Genomic DNA, 26,560 nt, shown 5'->3' with positions numbered 1-26,560 from the left:
TATGAAATGATTATTATGTCTAATGTTGATTATCATGATTTTGATAAAATCATGAGAGGATAAGGTTTCTGATAAAGAGAATGGCTTAAATAAATCGATTTGAAAGTTCAATGACTTTATTTGAATTATATTTTATTGTGTTGAAGTATTCATGATATTTTATGTTCTATCTCTCCTTGAATTATTACTACGTCACTAAGTTTTACTTAGCGCGTGATGATTTTCATGCACAGGTTCAGATAAAGAAAAGGACGTGAAGTGAGGTTCGTCCCGAGCATATGTTTGGAGATCGTACCTACTATCATTATCAGTAAGATATCTTTGATGTTCTTTTGACTTTTTAGTGGAATGCATATTATATTTGTCTATTTGTTTTGTTGGATTTATGTAAAATGGTTCGTAATAGTAAATTAAGAGCATTCTATTTTGGCTAGGTTTAGTTATATACGAAAGTATGAATGAATAGTATATATATAGTATTATGGTTTAAATAAATATTTAAATGTTTTTTAAATTAAGTAATGTTTAGACAGTTTTACATAAATTATGAAACAAAACTGAACCTAATTGCTGCCTAAAATCAGTTTTGATTTAGACATTAAATTATTAATTTATGATTATACGTGATTAATTAAATAGTTTTAAAATTGTTAAATGAAAGTTTTATAATGAAACAAAATTTTAAGGGTTTATATACAAAGAATATTTGAAATATTAAAGTGACATCTTTAACTCATATTTTGAGATGTATATGGGTTATGTGTGTTACACGGTAGTCGATATGATTTTCCAAAAATAAATGCTCGATGTCTTTACTTATGTGTGAAAATCATCACATGCTATATATTACTTAGTGAGGCATTATAAACATATTAAGGTGAGATAAAATATAAAATTAATATAATAATTCAAACAGTAAATTCATTAAATAAAACAATTGAACTTTCCAAACCGATTTATTTAAGTCATTTTTCCACATTAGTAAACCTGTAAAATCAACATCCTATGATTTTATAAAATCATGACAATCAATATCAAATTACAGTAATAAATCAATATTCATTTCCATTCGATCACCTTTCAGTACTTTCACATTTCAATTTCACAACCCAATGTATATTTAAAGAGAATGCAAGGTACGTGAGTCAAATGAGTGTGCGTAATAAGCACTGCAGGTGCTATATTAGTATCAGTAAACAATGATCACTCTACCTCATGTCATGACAGTTGTATATACGACTCTCAATGCAACATGCAATGGGCTTTACGGTAAACTCATATCATTTATAAATCATACTTTTCCAATTAGTAGCGTTTTCAAACATAGTTTATCAAAATCAGTGCATCGGGCAGTTCATATACGAAATCATCCAAAATTAGAATACATATATCATTTAAAATACTTTGGGCAGTTCACGCCCTAAAATCATTTTAGAGAAACCATTCAAATATCCTTTTAGAAAATATCATATCAAAACATATTGGGTAATTCATACCCCAAAATAAATCATAAATCATTTCGGTAAACATTATGGAAATATTCCATAATTTTATTGAAATTGTTATATAAAAACCATCAGAGGTTGACTTATCGAAAGTCTTCCTCAATTAGTATATTCAAATAAATAAAATGCACTCACCTTATCTACCTCACTATTGAACCTTTATAGTCGATATATTTACTCTAATATTTGATCATTCACCTTCAATTCACCTTGATCACGATATTTATCATAGTCTAGACAAAATCATATACACAACACAATTATTCAAAGCATATGTTAGTATTGTACTCACATAATCCAAATCCAATAATAAAATCCATAATTTATATTTGATACTTATTCGATATAATTTTAGTTCACTATTCATTAACAAGTTCAAAATTTCTAACATGACACTTTAGTCCTTTATATTTTCGTATCCATCACCAAACTACTTAACTTTCATAAACTTTACAATTTAGTCAACATTTATGAAATCTTTTAAAATTCATACCAACTTTTCAAATTAATTCAAAATGGTCCTTCACCATTTTATTCAATTCAAATCCAATTCTAAAATTTTCAGCATTGAAATAATGTATTCAATCTAGTACTTTAACTTTTGCAAACTTGTCAATCAAATCCCCAATTTTCGTAGCCTTTTCAAACTAACCACTAAACTTAATCAAATTTGCAATTTGGCCCAAAATCAACATTCTAGCTTAAAATTCAACATCCAAATAATAATTTCTAATATATTACATTAATAATTGAGCATTTATACTTCAACCCCTAAATTTTTCAAAACTTGCACAATGGTCCCTTTATTTTGACAAAGTTCCACATTGATCCAAATCAACTTCCAAATCATGTAGAATTATTCTAATATAAAATATAAACCATAGGAAATTTTTGTATATTTCCCCCTTAATTTCATCCCCATGGTCGAACCTATTAAATGCAACTTGCCATTGTTTTGATTCAATTTCAAGCATGAATTCAACCACCTATGATTCAATTCATGCAATTCCAATCATCCTAACATCAATTTTAATCAAAATTCAATAATTTCTCAGAACCCTAATCATGGCCGAATCGGGTATATATAATTCTAGATGATTTTAATCATCACACATGCTTGGAAATTAATCTACAACACTAATAACATAAAAATCATCCTTTAATTCTTCAAAATTCAATATGTTCTTCATGAAACCTAATCATGAATTTCATCATCCAAGCATGTTTTCCTTGAAATAGTTATACCAAATGATAGAGAATTTCAAGTAGATCAATTCTCTATCTAATAACGTAAACTAAAAATCAATCAAATAAGATTAAAAACCAAAATAAAAATCCTTAACTTATAACAATGGAGGTCATGACTGAATAAGGGAGAAGAAGCTGAAATTTATTCTTTTTTCTATCATTTATCTCATAATACACTTGGCTAATGAATTTAAAATTCATTTAATGTGAAATTATCATTTCACCCTTAATTAAACATGATAATTTCAACATGCCATTGTAATATCGTCCATTTTAATATTCAAAGTCAAAGATGAACCAATAAAAATTAAATTTTCACATTTGCCCATGCAAATTTTCAAAAATAACAATTTAGTCACATAATTTCATATTTTTGGCATAACATGGAAAACCAACCTTAATACCATTGATCCATGTTAAATTTTACTATTATAAATTATGGAAATAATATTTCCAACCTTTTTCTATCATCCTTCAAATTTCTGTGAAATTTTAGTTCGACCTGATTTCCGAATTCTTATCGGACTTTATTACTTTATAGCTTTTAATACAAATCCCATATCAAAATTCTGATTCCCATGAAAACACCAATTTTTTAATAAAGTATTCATTTACAGACCATAATATATAACTTTAAAAATTATAATTTTGGTCCCTAAACTTTTCCAAAGTTTATTCTTTAGCAACTAAACTTGCAAAATTTACATTTTGGTCACTAGCCAAAGTTTGGGGTATTACAACATGATCTTATCCGTTAAATATTAATGGAAAGTGGCTTAATTGAATGTATTTAAATAGTTGAGTGGTCTGATTGATAAAATTTTAAAAATGGTGGTCAAAATGAAAAGAGGCAATAGTTAGTTGATCATTAGTATAATTTATCCTTAATTTTAAATAATTTGCCTTTAAATTTTAACTATTGTTTTTATAATTTTATGTTGAGGCCTTTATAATTTTAAATTTTTATAAATCAAACTAATGGTGCTCATCGGTGCTCGTCGAGCGTTGTAGAATTTTCCTATTACTAATAAGTGACGAATTTAGAAAAAAATTATAGGTTAGACCAAAATAAATACAATAAAAAATTATTAACATAGTTTCTATATATTTTTAGTTAAAAATATAATAATAATTATATATATGGATTGAATGTAGAAAAATATATTACTTGTATCAATATAATTTTTAATATAAGTAATACACAATATTATTTAGAGTAAATTACTAATTTAGTCACCCATCTATTACTTAATTATTTTTTAGTCACTCAACTATTATTTTTTCAAAATCATACCTAACATTACATTTTAATTCTATTTTGGTCACATGCCGTTAAAAATAACATTGACGCTAACCTGCCATTTCTTTAATTATTTTTCAATTCAGACATGAAATTATCTTATAATGACATATCAATATTGTTGAAAACATTTTGATATTTCGATATAACAAATTAAGTTAAATGAATTTTAAGATTTTCCAAATGATTTTCTAAGTATATTCGATATAACTATTCGAATATCAAAACATTACTCCAAATCTTTTAAAGATCATTTTTAAACCTTACTCAAGTATAAAATTAAGTTTTAATATTAAAACAATTTCAAAATAATTTTACAAAGTATTTCGAATCATTTCAAAGCCAAAAATTCCATATTGCTCAGAGGAAACCGATTCCCCCCCAAGGGGGTACCGATTCCGCCTGAATGGTTTGGCTCCGAGAATTCCAGTATGCTCGGAGGGAACCGATTCCCCCCCAGGGGGTACCGATTCCCCCCTTTGTATAACAGTCGAAATATTTGAATTTTACACTTAGGGAACCGATTCCCCATAGGGGGTACCGATTCCCCCCACGATCCAGACTGTTTTTTTAATTGTTTTCACACTAAAACGACTATATTATTTTCTCTAATCATCCCCAACGTTAAGAAGTGATTCAAGGTGTATTTAAGCAAGCTTAGAAGCCATTGATCAACAACAAGAAACATCAAGCAATTAGAATCAAGATAGAATCAAAGAGAAAGCATCAAACCTCAAGTTTGAGCATTTCAAGCCTATTTTTCATTCAATATTCATTTTGCTTTCAAGAACACTTATTGTGCTCAATTGTATTTATTCTTGAGTGTTCTTTCTTTGTTCTAGAATTGTGCAAACATATTTGCCTTGTGAGGTTTTTCTTGTAAGTTTTCAAATTTGTATTTCTCTTTGAGAAAAGAGTGTTCTCAAGAATTGGGGTATATTCTTGAGGGAGTTGTAAGGTTATCTCTTTGCCTCAAAAGAAAGAACAAATTAGTGAATTTGTTGGAAAATCCTTAGTGTGGATAGCTAAGGTAGTGGATGTAGACTTTGGTTGATAAAGTCGAACCACTCTAAATCGCTGTGCAATTTCTTTCAATTTTCTGCAAAAGCTTCCACCAAAATTTTTATTGCCAATTCACCCCCCTCTTGGCCTATTCAGTCAATCGATTAACTAAACAATTGGAATCAGTGCCTCACTCATTTGAAGGTTTAATCACCTCTTGAGTCGATCCGGGAAGAGTTAAATCGATAAAGAGGGCGTCTACTTCCGGTTCATTCTCCATGGAAGAATCCAGACCAATTGACGTGCCTCCACACTTCAATGGAACAAATTATCGTCATTGGAAGAGGTGTATGATGATATTCATCAAAGCATTTGATATGGAAGCTTGGATGATAATCAAGAAAGGATATTCCTCTCCTACTAAGAAGGCAAAGAAGTGGAGTGTTCAAGAACGGAAGGAAGCTCAACAAAACTCAAAGGATATGCACATGTTGTGTTGTGCAATTGATCCTAATGTATATAAAGGAGTTTCTTCTTGTTCAAGTGCCAAGGAAATGTGGGATAAGCTTGAGGATATCTATAGAGACAAGGAAGAAGAAGAACCAATAAAAGTGATGTCTCTATTAGCTCTCACAGAGCCAAAGGTATCTTCTAACTCAAATATATCAAATTCAAAATCTTTTATTGAGTTACAAGATGCTTATGATAAATTATTTTCGGAGTTTGAGACCATGAACTCCAAATACAATAAATTGATTTCTAAATTTATTGCTAAAAATGATCTTCTTTTGAAAGCTAAAACAGACTTGGAAAATCAAAATGAAATGTTGAGAAAGGAGTTAGAGCTTTCAAAAATAAAATCTGAAAACTTTGAAAAAGAAATTTTCAAATTAAACAAACTTCTTCTAGAAATGAAAATGGATTTTGAAAATCAAAATGAAATCTTGAAGAAGGATTTAAGAACTCTCAAAAATAAAATTTGAAAGTATTGAAAAAGAAAATTTCAATTTGAAAGATAAGCTTGAATGTTTAACAAGAGAAAAAGAGATCATTCTAAATAATTCATCTAGTTCAATAATGACAATATGTTCACATTGTCATTATCATGTTCATAAGGAACATACTTGTCCTTTAAAGAAAGGAAAACGATTTAAAATTAGACAAGTATGGGTTCCAAAAGGAACAAGAGGCATTGAAACTAATGTTCAAGGATCCAAAGCAATTTGGATACCAAAATCTACTTAAATGTCTCTTGTAGGTGTGTGAGAGCAATGGTGATAAAGATGATGATATTCAAGATGCTCTAAGCCACACATAAAAAGGGAATGGGTAACCTCTAAACTTAATGTTTTTATTATTTGGTTGCTCATTTAGGTTATGCATGCATGAGGTTTTAAAATGTTGAATTATGGTTTATCTCTTGTATGTTGAAAAATATTGTATGATGAACATGGTAATTTTTGGTAATGTTTTATAAACTCTAGTTCATCATATTAATTTTTGGTCAAAATTGTTTTTAAAAAGTAATTGATATCTCTTTAACAATTGATATCGATTTTTCAAGAACTTTGGTTTTGCAAAATTCTGATGTGAAATTTTTTCTTAATGTTTATGCATAGATTTTTGTTTAAATATTATAAAGTTTTAATGCATAACATTTTCAAAAACTTTATGCATGTTCTCTTAATCTCTATAATCAACATTGCATAATGTTTTATATGTGAATGGGTTAAAAGCATAATCTTTTGAAAAATAAATTTGATAAAAGATACAATGTTTTATTTTAAATGATTACAAAATTGATAAACATTGCATCTATTTTCGATTATGCTTGTTGGTCATAAAATAGGGATATATATATATACATGATGCATTTAGATTTTATTAATATGACTATTTTGTGCCTAGTTACTAGGGATGAGCATGATGATTTGTTATGGCATAGGAGACTAGGACATGCTAGTATGAGTGTTTTGCAATGGTTAATTCAAGGAGACCTAGTAAGAGGATTGCCTAAGCTTAAATTTGATAATGATAAAATCTGTGATGCTTGTGCTAAAGGAAAACAAAAGCGAGTTTCTTTTAAATCCATTAATGATGTATCAACTAGTAGAGTTTTACAATTGATCCATTTAGATCTTTTTGGGCCAACTAGAACTACTGGCTTGGGTGGAAAACAATATGCATTTGTCTTGGTAGATGACTATTCTAGATATACTTGGGTTCTATTTTTAAGTACTAAAGATGAAGCATTAGAACAATTCATCACGTTTCAAAAGTAATCCAAAATGAAAAAGGTTACTCTATAACTAGTGTTAGGAGTGATCATGGAACTGAATTTGAAAATCTTGGATTTACTGAATTTTGTAACTCTAACTGTATTAGCCATAATGTTTCAGCACCTAGAACCCCTCAACAAAATGGAGTTGTTGAGAGGAAAAATCGAACTTTAGAAGAAATGACTAGAACCATGCTTTGTGAAAATAATTTGCCAAAATATTTTTGGGCGAAAGCCACAAATACCGCTTGTTATGTTGTAAATCGAGTAATGATTAGGCCAATTTTAAAGAAAACTCCATATGAAATTTTCAAAAATAAAAAGCCTAACATTTGTTATTTTCATCCTTTTGGATATAAATGTTTGGTTTTAAACAACGGTAAAGAAAACCTTGGCAAATTGATGCTAAAGTGATGAAAGAATTTTTCTGGGTTATTCCTTAAATTCTAAAGCTTATCGTGTATTTAATAAAATAACTTTAGTTGTAGAAGAGTCTATACATGTTGTTTTCGATGATAATCCCCTTCCAAGGAAGGATTCTTGTGGGAATGATGATGTAGGTGTTATAAATACAAATGACGTTAGACATGACGTTGGAGAACCATCATCAAAGGAAGAAACGAAAAATGAGGAAACTCATGATCCTCTTGAGAATCCAACCATTGAATAAAGGGAAGTATCTTATCCAAGAGAGTACACTATGTCAAGGATGGTGAAATTATAGGTGATCCATCCAAAGGGGTAACACTCGATCTTCTCTTAGAAATATTTGTAATTATGTTGCATTTATCTCATGCATAGAGCCTAAAAATTAAAGAAGCAAATGATGAACATTGGATTATGGCTATGCAAGAAGAGTTAAATCAATTTGAGAGAAGTAAAGTATGAACATTAGTTGAAAGGCCTAGTAATAAATCTACTGTAGGTACTAGATGGGTATTTAGGAATAAGCTTGATGAGAGTGGTAATATAGTGAGAAACAAGGCTAGACTTGTTGCTCAAGGGTATACTCAAGAAGAGGGCATAGACTATGATGAAACATACGCTCCCGTAGCTAGGATGGAAGCAATTAGAATGTTACTAGCATTTGCATGTTTTCATGAACTTAAATTATATCAAATGGATGTTAAAAGTGCATTTTTAAATGGTTTTATAAAGGAAGAAGTGTATGTGGAACAACCTCCAGGTTTTGAATATTTAAAATTTCCAAACCATGTTCTTAAATTGACAAAAGCTCTTTATGGCTTAAAACAAGCTCCTAGAGCTTGGTATGAAAGATTGTTAAATTTTTTAATTGAAAAAGTTTTTCAAAAGGGAAGGTTGACTACATTGTTTCTAAAGCATAAAGGTAAAGATTTATTAGTAGTTCAAATTTATGTTGATGATATAATATTTGGTTCTACTAATGATGTTCTTTGCCAAGAATTTTCTAAGCTAATGCAAAGTGAATTCGAAATGAGCATGATGGGGGAGCTCTCATTTTTCTTGGGACTCCAAATCAAGCAAAGAAAAGATGGCATCTTCATCAATAAAGCTAAGTACGTCAAATATGCTCAAGAAGTTGGACTGGAAAATGAGAAACTCATGACACTCCAATGAGCTCTTCAACAAAGCTTGACTTAGATAAAGGAGGTAAATGTGTAGATGTCAAATTATATAGGTCAATGATTGGCTCTTTGCTTTATCTAACTGCAAGTAGACCGGATATTATGTTTAGTGTTTGCTTATGCGCTAGATTTCAATCATGTCCTAAGGAATCACATTTACTAGCTGTTAAGAGAATCTTTAGATACCTTAAGGACACTCCTAGTTTAGGACTTTGGTATCCTAGAGACTCTAGCTTTAGCTTGCATGCTTTTTCTGATGTGGATTATGGAGGATACAAATTAGATAGGAAAAGCACCTCCGGTACTTGCCAATTCCTTGGAAATATGCTAATTTCTTGGTTTTCAAAGAAACAAAATTGTGTTGCATTATCTACCACTGAAGCCGAATACATTTCAGCTGGTAGTTGCTGTGCACAAGTTTTATGGATGAAACAACAACTTTTTGATTATGGAATTGAAGTAGGTACCATTCCTATCAAGTGTGACAATACTAGTGCTATTTGTCTCACTAAAAATCCCATCCAACACTCTAGAACTAAGCACATTGAAATAAGACATCACTTCATTAGAGACCATGTCACTAAGGAAGATGTAGTTCTAGAATTTGTTGATACTTTGCACCAATTAGCGGATATCTTTACAAAACCCTTAGACAAGGAAAGATTGTGGACACTTAGGAGAGAATTAGGTTTGACCAACCTATCTTCACTAAGTGTTTAAAATAATTTTGGCACTTTTAAGAATAAATGAAAAATGCTTATAATAGTAATTTTTGATTGCATTCATTGATATTAGTTAGGGGGAGTTTATGATTCTTGATGAAAAATTAATTTTATGTTCAAATATCGTTTAAAGATTAATTTAATTGTTTGAACATGATTAATTTTCAATATATGAGTTGCCAATACCACTAGAGGAAATTAATTTAGCATTTTGGGTGTTTAAAATCGTATTTTAGCATTTTGGTGCAGAGGGAATCGATTCCCCCTTTAGGGAACCGATTCCCCCTTTGAAGGGGAACCGATTCCCCCCACAGGGGAATCGATACCCCCATGGGGTTTTGGTTATACACGGCATAACCCTTCAAAATCCTCAAAAATTCTCTCCTCTCTCTTCCGCCGTTCCCTCTCAACTCTCTCCCTATCTCCATTCTTGCCTCAAATCATCGATTTAATCGGAATTCACTTCAAATATCATCTCCTAAACTTGCAATCATCAATAAAATCGTGCAAACAACATCAAAATCCACTCAATCTCATCCTTCAAGGTAAAATTTTCTAAACTCCTTATTTTATTGATTTTGAACATAGGACTTGTTTTAATTAGTTCTAGGATGAACTTTAGATCGGGCATTGATTGTTAAATGATTAGAAACTAGATATTACAACCAATTTCATCAAAAACACAAGAATTTTCCAATTTTTTTTTAAATTTTCGAAATTAAAAAAAAATGTTAATTTTCAAATTATTGTGTTTTGATTAAATTATGTTGTTGTTATGAAAACTATACATATATTGTTTCTCAAAACCATATTTTTCAAAAGTTTTTCAAAAACTTTGCCCATTAGGATTGAATTAGAGAACCTTGAAATATTGAGGACTCAATTGAGTTTTGGGATTGATTGAATTGTATACACGTGTTTTCTAAATTGCAGGTTATCAATTCTATTCCGATTTCCTAAGCCATGTCCAATCCTAAACGTGCAAGGTCATCATCTACTCGCTCACACCGTCAACCAAATCCACCTCCAAATCCTCCTCCTATTCCAATTTCTAATCCTAATCCCATTGATCCTAACTTGACTATCCAAAATTCGTGTTTCAATCATCCTGGTCCTAGAAATCATCATTTTTGGTATTATCAATATTTCGACTCTTACAAAATCCGGGAGGAACGTATTCCTTCTCGTCAAGCTATGTTAGCTATCAATTTTAAATATCTTCCTCTTTTACAAGAGTGGAAATTTGATAAACTCTTTGACCTTGAACCCATCGTTTACCATCAACTTGTTCGTATTTTCTATTCTAATGCCGTTTGTGTTAAAAACCAAACTGAAACCGAAACCATAGGAATTCGTTCCTACCTCCTAGGACAATTCTTATATATTGACTCAGCTTACATAGCCAATATATTCGGATTAGATAATGATGGTATTTCAAATGAAAAACAGGTTTTAGGATCTCGTTATAAAAGAAGGGATAGTGCAAGTGTCTTAGACCTTCATGAACGTTTTCTTCATCTAATGATTTCTTGGTGGTTTCGACCATCCGAAGGTCGTTATTCTACTCTTAGAGCCTTAGATCTTTGGTGGTTACATTGTTTCGAAAATAATATTAAAATTAACCTACCTCAGATTATTTTTGCTGAAATTGTTGAAACCGTAAATCTTGTTCCTAACAAGAAACTCTGTTCATCTCTCTTGTTTATGGTTGCATTTTGAGTAATCTGTTTTCCAAAGCTGGGCTTAGAGTCGGTCTAGATGCCGTTTTTCCCCTTAAGAAACAAATTAATCTTCTTTCTTTAATGAGAGCAGGATGGATTAAGGATAAGGAAACCGGTGAATGGGTTCGATCTTCTGCAAATACTCCGGGAGCTAGTTCTTCACAAGCTCCACCCGAAGCTGACGAAGATCTCGAGCTTGAGCAATTAATGCGAGACATCGATGAAGCCGAAGATGAGCCTGAGCAGCCCGAAGAGCAAGCACAACAAACGCATCAAATGCCTTCATATTTTCAATCCTTTATGGAGACATTCGATTTCTGATATGCTACCATGGATTCACGCTTTTCTTCTATAGAGTCCCACTTATCCACAATGGGAGCTCAACAATTAGAAATTTTTCGGGAGATGCGTGCAAACAATGAAGCAACCAACGCACGTATTAATGACCTCACTCACGAAATGGCCGCTATGCGAGCTCGTTTTCCTCCTCCTGATCCTGATATGTGATTCTATGTTTTGCTTTGAACTCCAAACTTATTGTTTTAGCATTTTGAATATTTTGGAATGTTTGAATTTGTGGATTGATTGACTTTGAATTTGTTTGGATTTGTGAATGGTTAGAAATTATCTATTTGGTGTGATTAAATTTATTCATTATTGCAACATTTACTTCATGATTAGATATATGACCAATTTTGCCATTTCACATTAACTATGAATATTGATTATAAAACTAATGGTTAACGTTTCTCTTGCTTGTGATCTTAGCAGCTTAAAATATAATCAATTGGCTAAATGATTTCAAAACCTTGTTTAATTCTTTAAAATGTCTTTTTGATTTAACAAAAAGGGGGAGAAGTGTTAAATGTGTTTTTTAAATGATAAATGGGAGAAGTGTTAAAGTAAGGGGGAGTAATTTCAAAACTTGATTTCAAAATCTCAAAATCTTAAAATTACTAAAATGTTTTGTTATATCAAAAAAGGGGAGATTGTTGAAAACATTTTGATATTTCGATATAACAAATTAAGTTAAATGAATTTTAGGATTTTCCAAATGATTTTCTAAGTATATTTGATATAACTATTCGAATATCAAAACATTACTCCAAATCTTTTAAAGATCATTTTTAATCCTTACTCAGGTGTAAAATTAAGTTTTAATCTTACAACAATTTCAAAATAATTTTACAAAGTATTTCGAATCATTTCAAAGCCAAAAATTCCAGATTGCTCAGAGGGAACCGATTCCCCCTCAAGGGGGTACCGATTCCCCCTGAATGGTTTGGCTCCAAGAATTCCAGTATGCTCGGAGGGAACCGATTCCCCCCCAGGGGGTACCGATTCCCCCCTTTGTATAACAGTCGAAATATTTGAATTTTACGCTTAGGGAACCGATTCCCCATAGGGGGTACCGATTCCCCCCACGCTCCAGACTATTTTAGTAATTGTTTTCACACTAAAACAACTATATTATTTTCTCTAATCATCCCCAACGTTAAGAAGTGATTCAAGGTGTATTTAAGCAAGCTTAGAAGCCATTGATCAACAACAAGAAACATCAAGCAATTAGAATCAAGAGAGAATCAAAGAGAAAGCATCAAACCTCAAGTTTGAGCATTTCAAGCCTATTTTTCATTCAATATTCATTTTTCTTTCAAGAACACTTATTGTGCTCAATTGTATTTATTCTTGAGTGTTCTTTCTTTGTTCTAGAATTGTGCAAACATATTTACCTTGTGAGGTTTTTCTTGTAAGTTTGCAAATTTGTATTTCTCTTTGAGAAAAGAGTGTTCTCAAGAATTGGGGTATATTCTTGAGGGAGTTGTAAGGTTATCTCTTTGGCCTCAAAAGAAAGAACAAATTAGCGAATTTGTTGGAAAATCCTTAGTGTGGATAGCTAAGGTAGTGGACGTAGACTTTGGTTGATAAAGTCGAACCACTCTAAGTTGCTGTGCAATTTCTTTCAATTTTCTACAAAAGCTTCTACCAAAACTTTTATTGCCAATTCACCCCCCTCTTGGCCGATTCAGTCAATCGATTAACTCAACAAATATCACCATTAATTTTTTAAAGACTAGTGACCAGAACAGTACCAAAACTTAACATTATGTATGATTAAATAATTAATTAAGCTTTTTTGTGCATAGGTGGGCCATGGCTTATATACACCACTGTTAACAACACAATTTTTTTATGTGAAATGTGTACAAATAAAATTTAAAGTTGAACCTCATTAATAAAATAGATAACTAACTGAAGGAAATTTAATTTTCATGGTGACCACTTGCCCACCCTGAACACTCGCCATTGCTAAAAACACATATATAACATGGTCTAATCTGATAAACCTTTAAGTAAGACTAGGTATTATAAATTAATTATATAAATAAAAGTAAAAATTGTCTGGCACATTGAAAATAAAAGAGAAAATACAACCTAAAACATTTAGTTGTCTTCATGCCACCAACCTTCCGTGCTTGTCTGTTCTTATTCTTGACACCAGAATTAGCTACCTTCAAACTCTTATGCACAACACTCAACCATCTGAGGGTTACTTTCATTGAATCAGGCATGTAGTAGTTGTCTGTCATATGGATTTTGACTACCTTTACCATCTTGATAAAATCTTTTTTACATGGTCAAATGGTACTAAGTAAATTAGTCTAACTCTTACATCAGTCTTTCATTACTAGGGTCACGATGGTTGAGAGCTGAACGATTGATTTTTTTTTATAAATCAATAACGTTAGTGATCAAATCGTTATTTTTAAAACATCACTAAGGAAAGAAAAATGTACACATACTTTAGTGACCATTTATGTAGTTTATCAAATCTTTTAAGGTATCAAAATATAATTTAATCTTATGTTGATTTAAATTTTACAATTTTCAAAGAAAATAAGTTATAAAATCATCTTTTTTAAAGCATCAACACTTAAGTTTGTCATAAACTATAGATAATGCAAATTTTGACAGTTGTTTGGGGTGAGATATTCAAGGGAGAAAATTCGGTGGTTTGTTCAGGTGAGAGATTTAAGGGAGAAAATTGGGATATTTTCCCCTTTTATTCCAATTTTACTCGTATTGAAAGCTTATATAAAGAAGGCTAACTTCCATTATTCTTCACTCATCTTTTTATCAAGTATCTCTCTATTCCTTGTCAATTATCACTAAAGCTTTTGAATTTCCCTTATTATTTTCTTTTCTTTTTGAAGCCTTGTTAGTAAATTAAATCATTGATCGTCCGATCCTTTTTATATCCCGGCCTTTAAAAGAGCAATCAATTGAGTTCCAACTTCTTATTTTGGGATAGGGAGTGCTGTGTGAACCATGGGGGCGATCATCCTTTTTTTGTGATTACACCAGTCGGGTGAATTCGCTTTTAAGGCAGTGGAATACCACAGTGCAGTAATAATTTATTCTTATTTGTCTCGTTATATCATACTTGTCACTTCTAATTTATTCATTTTGTAGTACTTATTTTTTACAATTTAGAAGCAAATTCATATATGCTCAACATGTCTTTCACTGTCAACAAGTACATTCTTGATTTGTCTAAACTCGAGCTGATACACGAAACCAATTTCCTTTGTTGGTTCCAGAGAATGGTCATCTTCTTTGAATAACTAGAAGTTAACTACATGCTATTCAACCCATCTACCATTACCGAAGCTACAATTCCTTCCCTTAACATAACTAACACCTCCAACATACCAGGAGAAAAAATTACCACTCTAGCCAAACTCCAGAGAGACAATAAATTGGTTAGAGGCCATATGTCAGCCATATGCCCAATAATCTTTTTGATTTGTTCATCAAAGACAAATCCGCCAAATCAATTTGGGAGACCTTAGAAATGAAATATGGTGCCGATGATGCAGGAATCAAGAGATACTTCATTAGAGAATGGTTGAAATTCTAGATGACTAATGATACGTCAATCGTGGAACAAGTTCACACTTATGAGAAGTTAGTCTCATATATCATTACTGAAGAAATAAAGATGTGTGTGAAATCCTTCAATCTAATGTATTGATCGAGAAGTTTCCCAAATCTTGGTTCGACCATCAAAATCTCCTAAAACATAAGAAGCGAGATATTTCCTTAGAGTAACTAATATGTCACATGAAGATAGAAGACGTGAACCGCCTCAAAGATAAGGATTCTGTTTCTAAAAATGACTTTTATTTTAAGGCTATTTTGGTTGAATCTTTTGGTCCCAAAAGTAATAGTTTTAGGAACTCTGTCAATTATAAAAAGAATGATAATTCTTGTCTTAAGAAGTCGACAAACTTCAAGAAACCATGAGCGAACTAGAACCCAACAAGTTGGTGAATTGCTATGTATGTGGCAAGTCAAGACATAAAGCCTATCAGTGTTTCTACTGTTCTGATTGCCACAATAACCAAAACCAAAATGGAAGCAAAACATAAGAAAATTTGGTGGAGAATCTAGATGAGGTGATTGCTATTGTGATTTCTGAAGTTAACTTAGTAGAAAATCAGGTTGAGTGGATAGTGGACACTAGAGCTTCCAAATATTTCTATGTCAATAGAGAAATGTTCACTAATTTTAAAGATGCAATTGAAGGTGAACAAGGTTACATGGGAAATTCCACCACTTCAGAAGTATTCGGTAAAGGAAAGATCTTACTCAAGCTTACTTCTGGCAAAACTTTGGCTTTGCATAATGTTATGTATGTGCCTGCTTTATGTAGAAATCTTATAAGTGGTGGACTTTTGAATAAGGCATGTATTAAAATTGAGTTTGAATCTGATAAGCTTGTGCTTACTCGTAATGAAAACTTTGTGGGAAAAGGCTATCTTAGTGGGGGCTATTGTCGTTGAGACCATGAATAATGTTAATTATAAAACTTTTACTTTTGCTTATATTATTGAATTTGTTGATTTATGACATGCTAGATTAGGACATGTGAACATAAACTCTTTCAAATACTTGAGAAAATGAAAATTATTGCCTATTCTAAATATCAATAAAACTAGTAAATGTGAAATTATTATAGAGGCTAAGCATACTAGACTAATTTTTAAACCAGACACTAAAAGGAAAATTGTACTCCTAGAGTTAATTCACACCGATCTAACAGACTTCAAAAACACAAAAAGTAAATGAGGAAAACTTTTGTAACACCTTTAACCCGTATAGTGTACTGTTACGAGTTAAAGATATCACACTAACTATTCAAAATATTTCTTAACCAAAATGCATAAAAAATTGTTTCTTTTAAGAATTTCCAAATTTTAACATTTATTATAAAATTTATCATATAAAATCAAAATATAATAATATTGTGAACTCTATTTCAAATTCAGTTTCAAGTAGCAACTATGCAGTTATATTTTTTCTTATTTTAATAAAAATTTCTAATTTTTTTAATTTAAAATCCAATTAATTAATAATTAAGTATTAATAAAATAATACTCATTAATACGATTATTTATATTTAATACTAATCATATTATAATTTGCAAACATTTCTTACTTGTATATATACTAGCTAGAAAATTTAGAACACAATAGGATTTCATTACTGTTACCTGTAAATATTCCTTGGTGATTGATGCCAACCTCAGCTCCTTACTCCTCTTGTTTTCTTTTACATACGCGTGAAAATCATCACACGCTAAGTATACACTTAGTGAGGTAATATTAGTAATAGCCAATGTAATACAACAAATATATATAAATAAATAATATTACTCAATGCCTAATGATCACTTTACTTGTATTTCAGCCATGTATTAACATGATATAAACCACATATAAATTTTCTTACCAATATACTTTCCATTCATTCCTAAAGCTCATAAGCTTATTTACATGTTTATCATTTATTAACCAATAAACTATAACCCTAATATAAGCCTATGAGAACCCTGTGTATACGATCAAATATGAAGTAAAGTGCTAATACCCATAATGTAACACCCTAAACTAGTACGACACATAGTCGAATTATTAGAATGCCACACAAAACCATCAGAGTGGATAACCAAAAATTTAATTGACTTTCTTAAGTATAATAATTTCTTGAAAATAATCATAATATAATAAGTCAACCACATTTATATGAAATATTGTACATCAGGAGCTCCAAAATAGTTAAATAAAAATATACATACCAATTTTAAAATGATGTTAAGACTCAAATGTACAAAAAACGGCTCTACAAATATACATGCCCTCTATAGAATTAACTTGAGATACACTCTGTTCTGATTCTTGATTTGGACCTTGGCTGAACAAAAGGCTCCTCAACTACCCCTCCTACTAACTTGTGTAAGGAAACAAATTCCAAACGATGAGCTCACTAGCCTAGTGCCACACTAGCAACTAAACCATGCTAAATGTGTTCAATAAAATGCTCAAGCTCATAAGGAACTATGTAATAGTGAGTATACTCGTATACTGCACTCTCTACACCATGGTTGACATCATGGTAATGCTGAAGGTTCTATATATCAGAGCTCACACACCTCTCTCGTGAACTGAAGATGAGACCCATAAACTCTACATCATACACAACACCATCCACTACCCAACCCTTACGAGTGTGGTTCCTGGACCCTAGTTAGTCAGTTTAAGTGCCTCATGCACTATGTAAGGATATCCAGACTGATTCTACTATTGGATACTAGTATCATTTACTAAAGTGACCCGGGTGTCTTGACAGTTTCCTGAGTATATAACAAGGCTAGTTTTATGTACTCATATTAGTTACTATTTTTATTATTTTGATATATGTTACCATTCTCGCTTGGAGTCTTATTTGATATTATCCGAAGAATATGGGGTACCTCAATTCTTATCCCTTAATCCTTGGATTATTTATCAAAAAATGTTCGTGGGTACCAATACTGACACTTCAGCATCGATACCCACCTAGTGGTATCAATACCCACCACCTGCTGGTATAGATACCCATATTGGTATAAGCTATTTGGGTAAGTTAGTATAGTTTGAGTATCGATACTCTGGTGATGGCGAGTATCGATACCAAATTTAGGTTTGATGTTTGGAAAAATACCATAGTATCGATACCCTTATGTGGAGTATCGACACTTGCCCAAGTATCGATACTCCAAGAATGAGTATCGATATTATCCCTTTAAAATTGCCTAGTTTTTTCCTATAAGATGAACAATATCAAAAATGCTCTTACAGTATCTATACCATCACTACGAACTGCCCTGCTTTGGCACGAAAATTCTATTTCCCTACCAAAAAGCCCCATTGAGGTCCCCAATTAATGTTTAAGTGTTTTATTTGATATTAGGGGTTGTAAATAAGGCTTTAAAACTTGCTATAACACGAAATCCACCATGAAAACTATTCAACATGCTTCAAACTTAACCTTAAGCTAGAATGCATTTCTAGCGACCAACATCTTGTATGAAGGAGTTATGAATGTGTTATCTTGATTTCTTGGTTACTCGAAATGTCCTCAAATCTCTTAAAAGGCAATTTTCTATTTTCCTTTTGCTATTGATCTTTCTCCCACTTCTTTCACTTGTCAAAGGTAAGAAAATGAGTTACTAAATTAAGTGGTTGATTAAAGTTAAAAATATTTCCTATAACTTAAATCCACTAAAAACAAGCCAAAATCCATAGATTCCCTTAAAACTCTCTAAACCCCATTTTTGGAATGAAGACTAAAACTTGAGAAATGGAACTTAAATTGAAGCTTGAAGAGTATGGATTAATATTCTTACCTTGGTTAATCGAACTTACACTTGAAATCCTTTAAATCTCCACTTTGAAAAGGAAAAAGAAGAAGAAAGAAAAGATGAAAGGAAGAGGAAGAGTGTTTGGTGAGGGATTAGGGGGAGTGGTTATATGAAATCATATAATAGGGAAGGAGTTTTCATCTTTTAAAATAAAAGGGGGTACATTACACTTTTAGTCCCTCTGCATTCTATTTCAAATTAAATCGCCACTAATCATTGGGCCGAACTCAAGCCCATTCTCAATTTAATTATATCCAAACCATTCTAATGGGTCCTTTGGTTTAAATTATGGCTCTGAGGTTGACCCAACCTACTTTCCTGGGATTCAGGGCATTACAACTCTCCCCTCCTAATAAGAAATTTCATCCTCAAAATTTTACTTAGATAGAAGAGATGTGGGTACTGAAGCTTCATGTCTTCCTCGGTTTCCCAAGTAGCTTCCTCGAACCCATGAGTTCTCCAAAGTATAGTTTTACTAAGGGAATTCTTTTATTCCTCAACTCCTTACATCCTTGGCTAAAATTTGGATCGGTTCTTCTTCGTAGGTCATGTTGGTGCTCAACTTGACTTGCTCAACAGATAGGACATGTGAAGGTTTGGAATGATACCTCCTGAGGACATGTGAAACACATTATGCATGCGCTCTAACTTTGGGGGGTAAAGCTGAATGATAGGCTAGGTGTCCAATCCTCTCTAGCACCTCATACGGGCATATGAAATCTTAAGGAATACATGTTACCCTACTTATCTGAAGCATCATGAAATCTACTTTGAATCATCTTAACCTTTTCTTCAGTTTCTCTGATTAGATCTGGCCCCACTATTTTCCCTTCACTAAGCTCAATCCAACAAAGAGGAGTTCTACACTTACGCCCTTACAATGCTCGATTGATAACTATTGTTGTACGCAGACCCCACTAAAGGTATATGGTCTTCCCAACTACCCTCAAAGTCCATAACAACACACCTAAGCATATCCTCGAGCACCTGAATAACGTGATCAGGTTGACCATAGATCTGAGGATGAAATGCGATGCTAAAATGGAGTTTGGTTCCAAGGGACTCATGAAGAACTTACCAAAATCGAGAAGTGAATCTAGAGTCTCTGTCTGAAATAATCGATGTCTGGACTCTATGCAACCTCAATATTTCGCAGATATAGAGTTGTGCTAACCTCTCTAAGGTGAAATCCATCCTAACTGGTAAGAAGTGAGCTGACTTGATAAACTATCACCTAAACTGCTCATGCTTAAACCTTCTCATCGGTAACCCAGTCACAAAATCCATCGTTACTCTGTCCCATTTCTACTGTGGTATCTGAATTGGCTGAAGCAATCTTGAAGGAACTTGATGTTCTTCCTTGACTTGCTAACACACCATAAACTTCACAACAAACTCGGATAACTTTTTCTTAATTAACGGCCAATAATACATTGGTCCAAGCTCTTGATACATCTTGTTACTACTAGGGTGAACCGAAAGTGGTCTACAATGGGCCTCATGAAGGATCTTACTACACAAACTCTTGACCATAGACACACCTAATCAACCCCTAAAGAACATCATATCTCCCTAACGTAACTCAAAATCGAGGACCTCACCTCGGTGGACTTGCTCCACGTGAGCCCTTAAATGACTATCTAAACTTTGCAACCTCTTGACCTCACTCACTAAGCCGGGTTCTACTTGGAGTTCAGCCAATAATCCCCTATCACCATATAAACTCAAGGTATACTAGAAAATCTCTTAGCTCAGACATTGACTTACGACTTAGTACATCAACTACAATGTTTTCTTTCCCTGGATGGTAATCGATAACACAATCGTAGTCTTTCAATAACTCGATCCATTTATGCTACCTCAAGTTCAACTCTTTTTACGTTACAAGATACTTCAAACTCTTATGTTCAGTGAATATATGGCACTTCTCGCCAAATAGGTAGTGCCTCAAAATCTTGAGTGCAAAAACTACGGTTGCGAGCTCTAAATCGTGGGTGGGGTAATTCCTCTCATGGGGTCTAAACTGAAGGGAAGCATAAGCTACCAGTTTTCCCTCTTGCATTAACACATTTCCCAAACTTTTTAGTGAAGCATCACTAAATAGGTGAAATCATTCCCTAACTCGGGTTGGGTTATGATTAGGACTTGGGTCAAAAGAATTTTCAATTGTTCAAACCTACTCAACTATTCTCACCCCACACAAACGACATTCCCTTCTGGAGAAACTTAGTCATTGGAGCTGTTAATATCAAGAAACCCTTTACAAATCAACGATAATAACCAGCAAGACCCAAGAAACTACACACCTCAGTTATACTTTTTGGAGACTCCCACTCAATGACTGCTTGAACTTTTTGAGGATCAAATTGGATGCCATTCACTACCACTACATGCCCAAAAATGTAACTAATATAACCAAAATTCATACTTTTCAAACTTGGCACACAACTTTTGATCTCGAAGGGTCTGAAGAACTATGTATAGGTGTTGATAGTTATCATCATCTGATTGTGAGTATACCAAAATATCATATAGGAATACCAAAATGAACTGATCCAAGTACGGGTATAAAACTCAGTTCATGAATGTCGTTGGGGCATTGGTAAGTCCAAACGACATTACATTGAACTCATAATGATTATATCTTGTCCTTAACGTTATCTTTGCTATATCAACCTCCTTTACTTTTAATTGGTAGTACCTTGATCTCAAATCTATCTTGGAGAAAAACAGGCTCCCTTAAGCTGGTCGAAGAGGTCATTGATCCTAGGAAGGGGATAAAGGCTTTACAACCCTAATTCAACATCTTTTAGGCCTTAATTACCGATAAAACCCTTAGACCCTTCGTCTTCTTGCCAAACATCACAATCTTAGTCCCATCCCATTTCTTAAGTTTAAGTAATCAAAGCTTACTTCTTAAGCTCGTATCATTCTCTGAAAACCATTCCATACCAAAAGTCAAATTAAACCCTCTAAATGAAAGCTCCATCAAATCGACTAAAAAAGTTTCACCTTGAATCTCGACTGGGCATCTATGATGGACCTTGTATACTAGAACACCTAATCCTAGAGGGCTAAAAACTTGAACCCCTACTTCAAGATCCTCAATTGGGATTTCTCTCTCCCGAACTAGGTCATAACATATATAGGAATGGGTGGATCCTGAGTCAACTAGGGTTGTAACTAGAATAGAATATACTATAAAAGTACCTGAGATCATGTTGGTGACATAACAATCCTTCTGAGCTCAGACTGTATACTGACAAGTGATGACTCTATGCTCGGCACTAGCCCCAGGTCGAGCTTCACCCCTATCGACCTAACCAGATGCAGAACTCCCACCTCTATAGGATCTTCTACCCCTCTGAATTGAAGAAGTTGACCTCTAAGTCGAGACTAGAGTCGTATCTCGTGCCTCTAGGTAATCTCTCTGATACAGGGGTCTAAGCAACCACAACAAAATTTACCCTTGAACCCTTGACGGTAAACTCCCACATACCTCATGCCACAAACTGCTCCCACTACTAACATGCGTAAGGAAACAAATTTCAAACGCTGAGCTTACCAACCTAGTGCAACACTAACAACTAAATCAATATTAAATGTCTTCATTAAAATGCTCAAGCTAATAAGGAACAATGCAATAGTGAGTATACTCATATACTGCACTCACTACTATATGGTAGACATCATGCTGCGGTTGAGGGTTTTGCATCTCGGAGCTCACTCACCCCTATATTCTATCAAGGATTAGGCCTAAAAACTCTACATCAGATACAACACCCTCGGGCCTCATCCCTAGTTAGTTAGTTTAAAGTGCTTCGCACACTACCTAAGAATATCTAGAATGATTCTACTGTGATACTAGTATCATTTATTGAAGTGACCCGGGTGTCCTGATCATTTCCTGAGTATCAAACAAGGCTAGTTTTATGTAATCCTAATAGTTACTATTTCTATTATTCTAATATATGTTACTATTCTCACTTGGAGTCTTATTTACCATTATCTGGAGAATATGAGGTATCTCAATTCTGATCCCTTAATCCATGGATTATTTATCCAAAAATATTCGTGTGTACCAATATTGACCCTTCAGTATCGATACTAAACCTTTGGTATTGATACCCCACTTGCTGGTATCGATACTCTGGTGATGTGCAAAAATACCTTAGTATCGATACCCCTATGTGAGGTATCGATAATCCTGCCCTAGTATCAATACTACCCCTTTAAATTTGCCTAGTTTTTGTATAAAAGATGAACAATATTGATATTATTCTTACAATATCGATACCATTGCTACAAAGTGCTTTGCTTTGGCAAGAAAATTCTATTTCCCTACCCCAAAACGCACTATTGAGGTCCCCGATTAATTTTTAAGTGTTTTATTTGATATTGGGGGTCATAAATAAGGCTTTAAAACATGCTATAACACTAAAACATAGAATCTAACATGAAAACTACTCAACATGATTCAAACTCAACTCTAAAGCTAGAATGCATTTCTAGCGACACACATTTGGTATGAAGGAGTTATGAATTTGTTACCTTGATTTCTTGGTTACTCGAAACGTCCTCAAATTAATCAAGAGGCAGTTTTCTCTTTTCCCCTTGCTCTTGAGATTTATTCCACTTCTTTCACTAATCAAAGGTAAGAAAAGGAGTTACTAACTCAAGTAAGTTGTTGGATTAAAGTTAAAAATATTTCCTATAACTTAAATCCACTAAAAACAAGCTAGAATCCATAGATTCCCTTAAACCTCTCTAAAACCCATTTTTTGGAACTAAGTCTAAAACTTGAGAAATGGAACTTAAATTGATGCTTCAAGGGTGGGGATTAATATTCTTACCTTGGTTAACCCAACGAATACTTGAAATCCTTGAAATCTCAACTTTTGAAATGAAAAAGAAGAGATAAAAGATGAAAGGAAGAGGAAGAGTGTTTGGTGAGGGATGAGGAGGAGTGGTTATGTGAAACTATATAATAGGGAATGGTTTTCATCTTTAAAAATAAAAGGGGGTAAATTGAACTTTAGTCCATCTACTTTCTATTTTAACTTAAATCACCACTAACCCTTGGGCTTAACTCAAGCCCATTCTTAACTTAATTAGATTTTAACCATTCTAATGGGACCTTTGGTTTAAATTATGCGTCTCGGGTTGACCAAAATTACTAACCCAGGATTCAGAGCGTTACACATAAGGTCGTTCCCACCATGTTCACTAAGTGTCCTCTATATACACTATAGTGCTAATACACATAAGGTCGTGCCCACCATATGTACTAAGTGTCATTTATATACAATATAGAGCTAAACTGAATATGCAGCATGCTTTTGGACTCTATGGCATGCCAACTATACCACTGTTCCTCAATGACATACTTGAGCATATAGTCTATATTTATTTCATCTATGGCAATGTATATCAATAAAAATTCAATATTGGCCAATTCATACCTAAATTAACATTCATGATAAACATCATATATATATAGTGATCAGTGCATTTTCTATTAACTTTTGACATATTTAGAATATGTCAAATATATGATAAATGGCATAAATATCATGCCAATATAAATAAAGTAGACTCATCACAAGAATTCCTAATGATGTATAAAAAATCCATGTATACTGTTATGCCTGCATTGCACTCACTTTGACACTTTATGTACAAGTCAAAATATAAGTCTCACTAATCTTTAAGCTTGATCTTTTGCTTTTGATTTGGTTCGATCACGAAATTTATCACAATTTCATATTATGGTTGTTTGTACTACCTTCAAATAAATATTATTATGTATTAATATACACATTTAAAAATTATTTTGTTTACCAATGGAAACTAGACTTGAATAAAAATATAACCATATAAAGCAATTCTTCTAGTTCAATTTGTATAATTTATAGTGAATTTTCAAAGCTGACTTACAAAAGTTGTTTTGAGTAGAATTTGTTGCCCCTGGTTTTTGACCTATCCTAGATTAAAATTTCATATGTTTTTGTATACTCCTTGAAATAAATATTCATTTGTTTTAAACGAAACTAGACTGATATAAGAATCCAAGGTATTCAAATTATCATATAATCGCTTATGTATAATTTATGGTGATTTTCTAAACTTATTGTTCAACTCATAATTTCTAGGCAACTTTCACTAATTAGCTTCCTTAGCTTATTCCCTAATTCTAGTAGCTTCCCAAATGAACATATATGCATGAATGATAAATCGCATAACATTTAGGAGTCACTTCGTACCATAATAACTCCATCATTGACTCATCACAAGCTAATGTTTGCTCGATAACATAAATACAAATTAAATATGTACTCACTTGGTGTTCTTAGCTTGCAAACCTTCCTTAGAAATTCACATACATCTTTAAGCTTCTCCTTAGGTTTAATATTTTGTGATCTTGAATTTAAGCACACAATCTAAATGAGCATCATTTTAAAACCATATACAATTCATATCACATGTTAGAATCTTATTAACATAAGCACACATTAGAAAATAAATTCCTAAAAATTCTTTCGATGCTCATTTGATACGAATTCCATGCCACAACATAAATGTTGACCCTAAACTCTTCAAGTTGACCATTCAAGTCCCCTTTATCCAAACTTCACATAACATTTCAACTTTACATTTTAATTACTAATTATGATTTTTTTTAAGAATTCATCTCAAAATTTTCCATTTATTCAAAATAGTTATTGCCATTTAATTTCAATTCAAGCTTCAAATGACATAATAATAAATTCCAGCATAATACCTCAACAGTTGCACTCTTTTCACAAAAGTCACAAATTTTCCATATTTACAATTTGGTCTTCAAACTTTACCAACTTTCCAAAATGGTCAAGTTTCACACTCTAACATCAAATTCAACATTCTAAAATTAAATTCCAGTATAGTACACCATCTATTTAACAATTTCATATCAACCCTTTAATTTTCATAAATTTAGAATAGTTCCTTAAACTTGTGCAAATTTATAAATTGGCCCAAACAACATTATAAAGCTTGTAGAACCTTCCAACTATCATTTCAAATCTTAGGGGGATTTTTCATAATTTTCCTTAATTTCTTCATGTATACTTCCATGATTTTTACTTTGATTCAAGCATGAATTAAACCTCTAAATAGTATTTGAAAACTTATACAATTAAACCCCTAACATAATTTAACCAAATCACAAATTTCTCAAAACCCTAAGTATGACCGAATGATGTTTAATCCAATTTCAAGTAGTTTTAATCATCATACTAGCTTGGAAACAACTCTACAACATCAACAACATCAAAATCTATCATCAATTCATAAAAACTATAATATCACTTCTTTACCATACTCATGAACTTGTGATTTCAAGATGTTTAACATGCATAATTGGTACCAAATGATATAGAATTTTTAATAG

Source organism: Hibiscus syriacus, unplaced genomic scaffold, assembly GCF_006381635.1.
Source record: "Hibiscus syriacus cultivar Baekdansim isolate YM2019G1 unplaced genomic scaffold, ASM638163v2 tig00109945_pilon, whole genome shotgun sequence".
Classification (NCBI taxonomy): domain Eukaryota; kingdom Viridiplantae; phylum Streptophyta; class Magnoliopsida; order Malvales; family Malvaceae; genus Hibiscus; species Hibiscus syriacus.
The sequence above is the reverse complement of the archived record's forward strand: the minus strand, read 5'-3'. Positions refer to the sequence as shown.